General features: G+C 37.4%; 1 protein-coding gene across 10 annotated transcripts in view; it reads left to right on the forward strand.

Annotated features, from left to right (window-relative positions):
* The window catches only part of SLC25A26 (solute carrier family 25 member 26), a 162,468-nt gene that overhangs the window by 69,521 nt on the left and 82,636 nt on the right, over nt 1-10,311 (forward strand).

Consider the following 10,311-nt stretch of genomic DNA (forward strand, 5'->3'; position numbering starts at 1 on the left):
CTAGATTTTCTTGTTTATTTGCATTGAGGTGTTTATAGTATTCTCTGATGGTAGTTTGTATTTCTGTGGGATCGATGGTGATATCCCCTTTATCATTTTCTGTTGTGTCTGTTTGATTCTTCTCTCTTTTCTTCTTTGTCTGGCTAGCAGTCTATCTATTTTGTTAACCTTTTCAAAACATCAGCTCCCAAATTAATTGAGTGTTTTACTTCCAATTATGTGGTCAATATTAGAATAAGTGTGATGTGTTGCTCAGAAGAATGTATATTCTGTTGATTTGGGGTGGAGAGTTCTGTAGATGTCTATTAGGTCCTGTTGGTCCAGAGCTGAGTTCAAGTCCTGAATATCCTTGTTAATTTTCTGTCTTGTTGATCTATCTAATATTGACAGTGGGGTTTTTAAATCTCCCACTGTTGTTTTGTGGCTGTCTCTTTGTAGGTCTCTAAGAACTTGCTTTATGAATCTGGGTGCTCCTGTATTAGGTGCATATATATTTAGGATAGTTAGCTCTTCTTGTTGCGTTGATCCCTTTACCATTATATAATGCCCTTCTTTGTCTTTTTTTTATGTTTGTTGGTTTAAAGTCTGTTTCATCAGAGACTAGGATTGCAACCCCTGTTTTTTTTTTTTTTTTTTTTTTTGCTTTGGTTTCAGTTGCCTTTGGCATCCTCATCATGAAATCTTTGTGTGTTCCAATGTCCAGAATGGTATTGCCTAGGTGTCTTCCAGGGATTTTATATTTTTAGGTTTTATATTTAAGTTTTTAATCATCTTGAGTTCATTTTTATATATGGTATAAGGAAGGGGTCCAGTTTCAATCTTGTACATATGGCTAGCCAGTCATCCCACCACCATTTATTGAATAGGAAATCCTTTCTTTCTTTATTGCTTGTTTTTGTCAGCATTGCTGAAGAGCAGATGATTCTAGATGTGTGGCCTTACTTCTGGGCTTTCTGTTCTGTTGGTCTGTGTGTCTGTTTTTGTACCAGTACCATGCTGTTTTGGTTACTGTAGCCCTGTAATATAGCTTGAAGTCTGGTAGCCTGATGCCTTTAACTTTGTTCTTTTTGCTTAGGATTATCTTGGCTATCTGAGTTCTTTTTTTGGTTCTATATGAATTTTAAAATAGTTTTTTTCTAGTTCCATGAAGAATGTCAGTGGTAGTTTAATAGGCATAGGGTTGAATCTATTATATAAATTGCTTTGTTCTGTGTGGCCATTTTCACGATATTGATTCTTCTTGCCCACGAGCATGGAATGTTTTTTCGTTAGCTTGTGTCATTTCTGATACCTCTGAGCAGTGTTTTGTAGTTCTCCTTGTAGTATCTGTCACCTCCTTGGTTAGCTGTAATTCTAGGTATTTTGTTTTTTTTGTGGCAGTTGTGAATGGGAGTTCATTCCTGATAGGTCTCTTGGCTTGCCTGTTGATGTATAGGAATGCTAGTGATTTGCGTATGTTGATTTTGTATCCTGAGACTCTGCTAAAGTTGTTTATCAGCATAAGGAGCTTTTGGGCCGGGATTATGGGGTTTTCTAGATATACAATTGTGTCACTTATTGAGTTTTTAACGTGAAGTGGTGTTGAATTTTATCGAAAGCCTTTTCTGCATCTGTTGAGATAATCATGTAGTATTTATTTATTTATTTTGTGCATAACTCTTTCCTCAAGTTAGAGGGAGAAAATAAAATTGCAAGCCAAGGTGGAATTTGTTTGGAAGGCTCTGTGTGATGTTCTCATATAAATTACAGAAATGAGTAGTCTTAGAATATCAGAATAAAATAGAACTTAAAAAAATCCATGTAGTAGTAGGACAAAAAAAAAGTGTAATTAGCTAGTTAACATTCTGTCTGCTATGTAGTAACCTATTTACTATGGGTCATTTATTGATTACCACACGAGATTGTTAGGAAAATCTTTGTAGCAAAAATGGCCATGATGCTCAAATGTGTGGACAGTAAAGAATCCACTTTGCTTTTGGCTCTTAGTTGTTACATTTAAAAGATCTCAAATGAATTTACTCTCATTGCAGTTAAAAAATATAAACTGTTAACCTCTTATCAAGAACACTTTACTGCTGTTCTTTATATTAAAGTTAGGCATACGCTGAATCTTATAAAAACTGCTTGGATACAGAAAAAAAGTTGATTTATCTCGTGCAAATCAAAAACCCCAAACAATTTACAACCTATTTTGTAGTTTAGAGGATATTAAACAGGCATCACTCATGTTTTGGGGCATCTTGAAGCATTATTCAATATATGTGATCTTGTCAACTTGGATGGCTTTTGCGTTTTCTCAAATTTGCTTGTGTGTGTGTGTGTGTGTGTGTGTGTGTGAGAGATGGAGTCTCACGCTGTTGGCTGGAGTGCAGTGGTGTGATCTCAGCTTACTGCAAGCTCTGCTTTCTGGGTTCAAGCAATTCTCCTGCCTCAGACTCCCGAGTAGCTGGGATTACAGGCGCACACCACCACACCCGTCTAATTTTGTGTGTGTGTGTGTGTGTGTGTGTGTGTGTGTGTTTTTAGGCAGAGTCTTGCTCTGATGCCCAGGCTGGAGTGCAGTGGTGTGATCTCGGCTCACTGCAAGTTCCGCCTCCTGGTTCACACCATTCTCCTGCCTCAACCTCCCGAGTTGCTGGGACTACAGGCACCCACCACCATGCCCGACTAGTTTTTTGTATTTTTAGTAGAGACGGGGTTTCACCGTGTTAGCCAGGATGGTTTCAATCTCCTGACTTCATGATCTGCCTGCCTCAGCCTCCCAAAGATTTTTTGTATTTTTAATAGAGACGAGGTTTCACCATGTTGGCCAGGCTGGTCTTGAACTCTTGACCTCATGATCCACCTGCCTTGGCCTCCCAAAGTGCTGGGATTACAGGTGCGAGCCACCGCGCCTGGCTGTGTGTGTTTTTAAAACTATTTTTTAAATTCCATTTCTTGGCCGGACATAGTGGCTCATGCCTGTAATCCCAGCACTTTCGGAAGCTGAGGTGGGTGGATCATGAGGTCAGGAGTTTGAGACCAGCCTGACCAACGTGGTGAAACCCCATCTCTAATAAAAATAGAATAATTAGCCAAGTGTGGTGGCAGGCACCTGTAATCCCAGCTACTCGGGAGGCTGAGGCAGGAGAATAGCTTGAACCCGGGAGGCAGAGGTTGCAGTGAGCCATGATCACGCCATTGCACTCCAGCCTGGGTGACAGAGCAAGACCCTGTCTCGGAAAAAAAAAAAATTCGATTTCTTAAAGAATTGGAACCATCAAAGTTGGCAAGCATTAAGCATGCTAATTAGTTCAACATACTGACCAGTTCTCTGAATTATTAGTTCAAAGAAGCATGTGGACAGGGATGAAATTAAATTTGGGAATTTTTCACTCTAGTTGTTTTAGGATACTTAGGTTTGCTTTGATCTGTAAATAACAGATGCTTTTTCATGCATGGTGTAGAGTATATCAAACATGTTCAAAACTTCAGATACTTAAAATCAAGTTATTTTCCTGATATGCATGCATTTGCTTTATTTTAAAAAATAAACTGGCATGAAATAGGTGTAAGGCCATACATAAAATTTGCTTTATTAATTGCTAAAATATATTGCTTATTTAAATAATCAGTTTTAAGAGTAAAAGCTTTGGCAACTGTGAAAGCATAGGGAGTATGTGTTCATATGTGTGTGTACTATATGTGTATACATAATATACTTTTAGGTATCTAGTGAAGATGAATGTCTGCTTTTATTAGCTAAATATTCTATTTAACTTAATAATTGCTTAATCACTAGAATGAAAATAAAACTTTGTAGACTGAACAGAAACATTGTTTTTAACGTAAGTGTCATAGTTGACTACCTTTTTTGGCTCTTAACCAAAATTTTAGTAGGGGGAAGAACTTTTTTAACGAATGGCATAAAATGGATGGCAGATGGGATGAGAAAGGTGCAGGACCAAGAGTGTAAGAACTGAGAAGTCCTCGATTCTGTTTTCCACACTCCCTGGTCAGAAGGCTTGATTGGCATAGGCCCTAATAGTGTAGGCTACAGGAAGCAATGTGACGAGAGTCCAGATTGTCATTCAGTGGTGTAAGCCTCCCATTTATAAGTAATAATAGGAATAAGAATGTCTGGCATTGAGTCGGGTGCAGTGGCTCACGCCTGTAATCCCAGCACTTTGGGAGGCTGAGGCGGGTGGATCACCTGAGGTCAGAAGTTCAAACCAGCCTGGCCAACATGGTGAAACTCCCATCTCTACTAAAAATACAAAGAAATACCTGGGCATGGTGGTGGGTGCCTATAATCCCAGCTAGTCAGGAGGCTGAGGCAGGACAATTGCTTGAACCTGGGAGATGAAGGTTGCAGTGAACTGAGATCGTGCCATTGCACTCCAGTCTGGTCAACAAGAGTGAAACTCCTTCTCAAAAAAAAAAAAACAAAAAAAAACAATGTCTGGCATTAATTCTAGAACTGAGATGCTCTTTTGCTTAGTAAAGTCATTTTTTCTTTTTGATCATTAAACTACATGAGGTTTTGTAATGCATTCCATTCGTGGCTGTTCTTTATCAAAATATTACTATAACAGTAGCTTCCTTAGTACATCAGACATCAGGACACTGAAGGTCTAGTTGCAATCTTGCCACTTACTATCTTGTGCCTTTTGAAGTTGTTTAATCTCTCTGGGTATTGATTTCCTCCTTTTAAAAATAGTTGGTAAACTATGACCTGTGGGCGAAATCTAGATCCCAGCCTGTTTTTGTAATAAAGCTTTATTGGCGTGCGGCCACTTTCTTTCATTTAGGTATTGTCTGTCTGCTTTCACACAACAATGGCAGAGTTGAGTCGTTGTGACAGAGGCTGTATGGACCATAAAGCCTAAACTATTTATTGTCTGGCTCTTTACAGAGAAAGTTTGCTGAATCCTAGACTAGATCATCTTTGAGGGCTGTGCGATGCCTTAGAGTAGATTTCCTTTTTGTCAATTTCTCTTTAATTCTAAGCTCTCAAAGTCTGTCTGTCTTTAAAGGATATAGCATATCATTTCCTTGTTATCAAATTTGCAAATTATGAAAAGAAGGAAAATACTGAGTAGATCATTGGTTCCCAAAGTACAGTCCTTCCATGAATAGCAGCCGCATTCCCTAGGAACTTGTTAGAAATGCAGACTCTAAGTTCCCACTTGAGACCTTCTGAATCAGAAACTTGGGGTGAGGCCCAGAATTTGTGTTACACACCCTCTGAATGATTCTGATGAATTCTGAAGTGTGAGAACCACTGGACTAGGTGTTACCAAGTTCAGTTAACCGATTTTCTTCTTCTGTTTTGAAAAAAAAGAAAAGCTTAAATACCAAAACCATTTGGTAGATATATCAGGAGGAAAATACATTGTTTGATATTATTACTAAACTGGTGGAATTAATATTTTCTCTAGTCAAACTGTTTGTCATAAATTGTGGATAATTTTTAATGAGAAATTTCTGAGAGGTATATCTGTGTCACCTTCAGCATATTTTTAATGGACAGAAAAGTAAATATGATTAGTTTCTTTGTGGGGTTTTCTTTTCTTGGTGGGAGATCACTTTGATTTATTTCAAAACTGATGATTTATAATAAACAGTTTTCAGAATAAAAGAATTACATTAAGAATTAATTTGCTTGTGAAGAAATGTTTTAAGGAAGAGCATTTAAGGGGCACAGCAGCCTCTCTGCTGTAGCTGGATTTCTTCCCCATTTTTAGTGACATCAGTGTTGAATTGACTTTTTCCTCAGTGCTAAAAGCTGCTAGAAATGAGCACCAATCACACTACTGATCTGTGTTAGGAAAGATCACAAACACAGTGCTTTGTAATAAATCTCAAAAAGAGGAATAGCAAAATTGTACATGTCAAGAAAGCATTACAGGATGACATTGTTATTTGGAGAATTGCTTTCATCTTTGAGATATCTCACACCTGCTTCATTTGGCATAGAATGTTTCCATTTCATGAAAAACAGTCTTTTCCCTCCCCCAGATCCCAAGTTATATAGAAACAGTATGCTAAGAAGGGAAAAATTTTAACATAAAAACTCACTTGAAGGTGCCATTTAAAAACGCAATGTATAAACTGAGTTAACTAACTTTGTTTTGTTGAAAAGGGACCTTTGGTTCATGTGTGTTTATGTATGTGTACACATGAATATGTACCTGTGTATGTATGTATTACTGTGTGTTTATATGTGTATGTATATAGTTCATTTGATGTGCATGTGTATGCACCTATTTCTATGTATATATTTAAAAGAATACGTACAACAGACTGTTTTTTGGAGGCAAAGTCTCCTTGGCTGGAGTGTAGTGGCACAATCTCAACTCACTGCAACCTCCACTTCCTGGGTTCTAAGCGATTCTCATGCCTCAGCCTCCTGAGTAGCTGGAACTGCAGATGTGTTCCACCATGCCTGGCTAATTTTTGTGTTAGTAGAGACTGGGTTTTGCTTTGTTGGCCAGGCTGGTCATGAACTCCTGGCCTCAAGTGATCTGCTCACCCAGCCTCCCAAAATGCTGGGATTACAAGTGTCAGCCACTGTGCCCAGTGAACAAACTTTTGTATATGTAATCCTCTAATACTCATTTTTAACTACTTCTAAAATCTGTGTTAACCCTCAGTCACTAACACAGTTCCATAGGCCATATTTATTACTGCTTCTTTCACTTTTCTCCTTTCCTAATGCATGAAAAATACAATATGATCCAAGGGAGGTATGTGTGCATGGGGTGTGTGTTTATAGAGTAATAGTTAAATGTCTTGAAACAAACTGATTTGGATTTTTAGGCTGTAGATGTTTTTGTTTTTTATTAAATGTCTTGATTGTTTGACTGTCATCATGGTTGTTTGTATAACTCCTTGAGAAGCTTCCTCGTGCGGGTAGTTTTTGAAAAGGGGAATATTTATTTGCTTCAGTTTTTCAGGGGATGGTATCATACTGGTTTTTCACATTTTGTGAATGACTTATTTGGCTATCTCTGGGCAAAATCCAGTTAAAAATAATAGTATTTAATATTTAATAAACTACCAGGCTTTTGAACCATCTGGAACTTTATTTTCTTTGCATGCAGCATCTGAGTTTCAGCTGTTAGCGTTTCTCCTTTGCTCTGGGAAGGGTCAATTGCTTTTAAAGTCTTTGAAGCTTGCTGTGTCAGCCCTTTTCATATTTTCAAAATGCCCGTGTAAAAGGGCTTTTCATCCATTCATGCTGATAATTCTTTTGAACTTGAGGTTTGAACCAAGCTAATCAAATTTAATTATAGCTTAAATCCTGTTACAGTGAACTCCAGTGGACTTCTAGGCTAGGGGTTTTTTTTTTTTTTTTTTGGTGTTATATTGGAATTTAGCCATTACCAATATTACTTGAAGTGAGCACACCATTGACTGCAGTTTGGGAGACCTTTTGTAATGGCCAGATTTTAGTTCTAGTGACATTGGCAATATGATTTGAACTTTATTCTTTTCCAAAGGAAATAATTGATTTAGCCACAAGTAAAATTTCTTGTTCTTTGCATATATTTCAAATTATCTTTTCCTATTCATCTTAAACAGCTTTGAACAATTAAAATCTTAAAACTACTTTTTAAAAGAGTCCTTCGGTGGTGATGTCGCTGATGCTTGTTTTCTGTTTTTAAGATCCATAACAGAATGAGGATTTACATACATCCTCCTAGAGATAATGTCAGGGTTTCTGCATATTTGCATAGCACTTTGAGATAGACTTTTTCATTTTTGCTTCATGTAAAAAAGTTTGAGCAGTATAATTTTCTAGAAAGAAGGAAATATAAATATTTTAGACTGTAGCATATATTAAAGGGAGGTGGACTAGTACTGATATTTTTAGTGCTTTCTTCAAAATGATTGCTAACACATGTGTATTACATTTTAGTATCTTGTTAAATTCACTTGTTAATCTGTATTTATGCTTCTGTATGTGCAAAGTTTTTTAGTTTTTCCAACACAATTTAAAATTCTACTTAAAGATTACATTTTGTTTGGATTTCTAAGCAGATTTGGGAATTATGGCATTGAAAATACTTTGTTGCTTTTTATGTCTAAATAAAGTCTGCATTTTTATAATATTGGACCAATGTTTGACCTGCTGGAATAAAATGATAGAACTCATTCTATCCTCAAAGAATTGGATCCTGAAATGGAAGACAGGGTTCATGAAGGATAACAAATAGCAGAGCTCATACAAAGGTGAAAATTTGCTTTTCTTTTTAACATTCAACTCAAAATTGCCAGTTTCCCTGAATTTGTTATAACAAGGTCTCTTGTTTTAAAATGAAGTGAAATGTGAAGTTAATTTACATACTAGCTGCTTTGAAGTGTAATTTTGCTTGCCAAGTTGTTACGGATTTTTATACAGACTTTTAAAAGAATTTTTGTAATAACGCTGCCACAGTGTGTAGGACAAGTTCATGCGTTACATCTTTGATGGGCTTTAGAATTGTTTGCCACAGTTCCCACTCTGGTTGGAGGACACAACCAATTCGTCTATGCCTTTTGACTTACATGCTAGAGAGTGTGATTTCTGCATCTGTTTGTTAGTATTTTTATGTAAGCAGAAGCCAAGAATATCATTAGAAAGTAAAGCTTTAACAAGAAGTACTGAAACCTACTAGGCAAACATAATTTATAGAGAGCAGAGGCTGACATTTTCATTTGGGAAAAATGCTTCCATTTCTGTACGTGTTTAGGCAGAGTACCTTGAGCGTTGTTTTAGTCTTTTCCTGTCTACATGTTATCATTAAGAACTCAGGTGGATGGAACATATTTTATGTGTAGTTACAGAGAGATACAGAGCTAAAAGGCTACAGATACAAGCATTAGAATTTTGATGGGGATGATTAGAAACATGGACTCCGAGGGTTGCTGCCTGTCTGGGTTCAAATTTCAGCTCCAGTACTTAGCCATGTGGCTTTAAGCAAGTTATTTAAACTGTCTTATTTTCTACCTCTGTAAGATGAGAGTAACAGTAATACCAACCTCATGAGGTTGTCGGGAAAATTACATGTGTTCATACATATGAAGTGCTTAGGACAGTGCCTGATATATAGTTCTATATAAATGTTATGATTTATGATTATTGTTGTGATGATAATGATGATGGTAATATCACTAGCAGCTCTTCTGAAACTTGTTGGCCTCATCCAAGGCCTATCATTTAGCTTTATCCCGTGTCTCTAATACTCCATCTGTTGTACAGAGTATATCCTGAACTTTCCTCCCTCTGAATTTGCCCACTTGGCACCTCTTCATTTGCTCTTAAAATCTCTAGACCATAAATTTCAAAGAGGTGACCCAAAATGTTGGACTCAAGGTTTTTGAAAACTATAAGCTAACATGTTAAAATTGAGTGGTTTCATATACAACTTCAGGTATCCAAGTTTTCTTGGACAATCTGGATATCTGGTCATAGTGGGCCTACATTTCTGCATTGCAGTAATTGTCTAGAACAGAGTGGCTTCCTGTTTTGACAGAAACTGTGCTCTCTATTTCATTAGAGTCCCTGCCACTTCCTGTTGTTTTGACACTTTTCTCATTCTAGTCATCGATATCATTTGTTTGGGCCATGTAATACTTATTTGCTGCCAGCAGTGTAGAGTAAGCAGTGGTTCTCCACTATGTGTTCTATATACTCATACTCCACTATTCCTTTGCTGGTAGGTCACCAGATTTTGATCCATGTGTAAAACAGATTTGTTAAAATCAAGTATGCATAATAGTGTCTTGGCTTTGTCTGTCAGAAGGAACATTGAGCTGAGCTTGTGTGCTTGTGTATTAGAGCTGGATACAACATGGTGAAAAGTTTAGCCCATATTTAAGTTCAAACCAAAGATAAGTGATTAAAGCCCAAGCCAAAGACAATTGGGGTATGGGAGAGCTTTGCCTTCTGAGTGTGTAAGGGAGCACAGGTGGGGCATGCCATGTGTTCAGTGTCCCAGTGCTAGGGGTTAAGCAGGGATAAAGAGAGATAACTGATTCCTTAAAGCAGAGTTTAAGAGGACCCCCTATGCGTTCCAGGCTGTGTAGCAGCATCCCTGGCCTCTACCCACTAGATGCCAGGAGCCCCTCCCCTGAGTAGTGACAATTTGAATGTCCCCTGGGAGGTAGAAAGATGCAGAAGACATTATATAGTAGTTATCATGGTCTAGTCACTGTTGACATCTTTAATGTTGCTTTTAGTCTTTGAATCCTTTGAAATATTGGCTTTATACTCCACTTTTCTAAAGCATGCGGTATTTATTTTATGGCCATTTTACTACAGTATCAGAGAGGAGATACACTTCT

Source organism: Macaca mulatta, chromosome 2 (assembly GCF_049350105.2).
Source record: "Macaca mulatta isolate MMU2019108-1 chromosome 2, T2T-MMU8v2.0, whole genome shotgun sequence".
NCBI lineage: Eukaryota > Metazoa > Chordata > Mammalia > Primates > Cercopithecidae > Macaca > Macaca mulatta.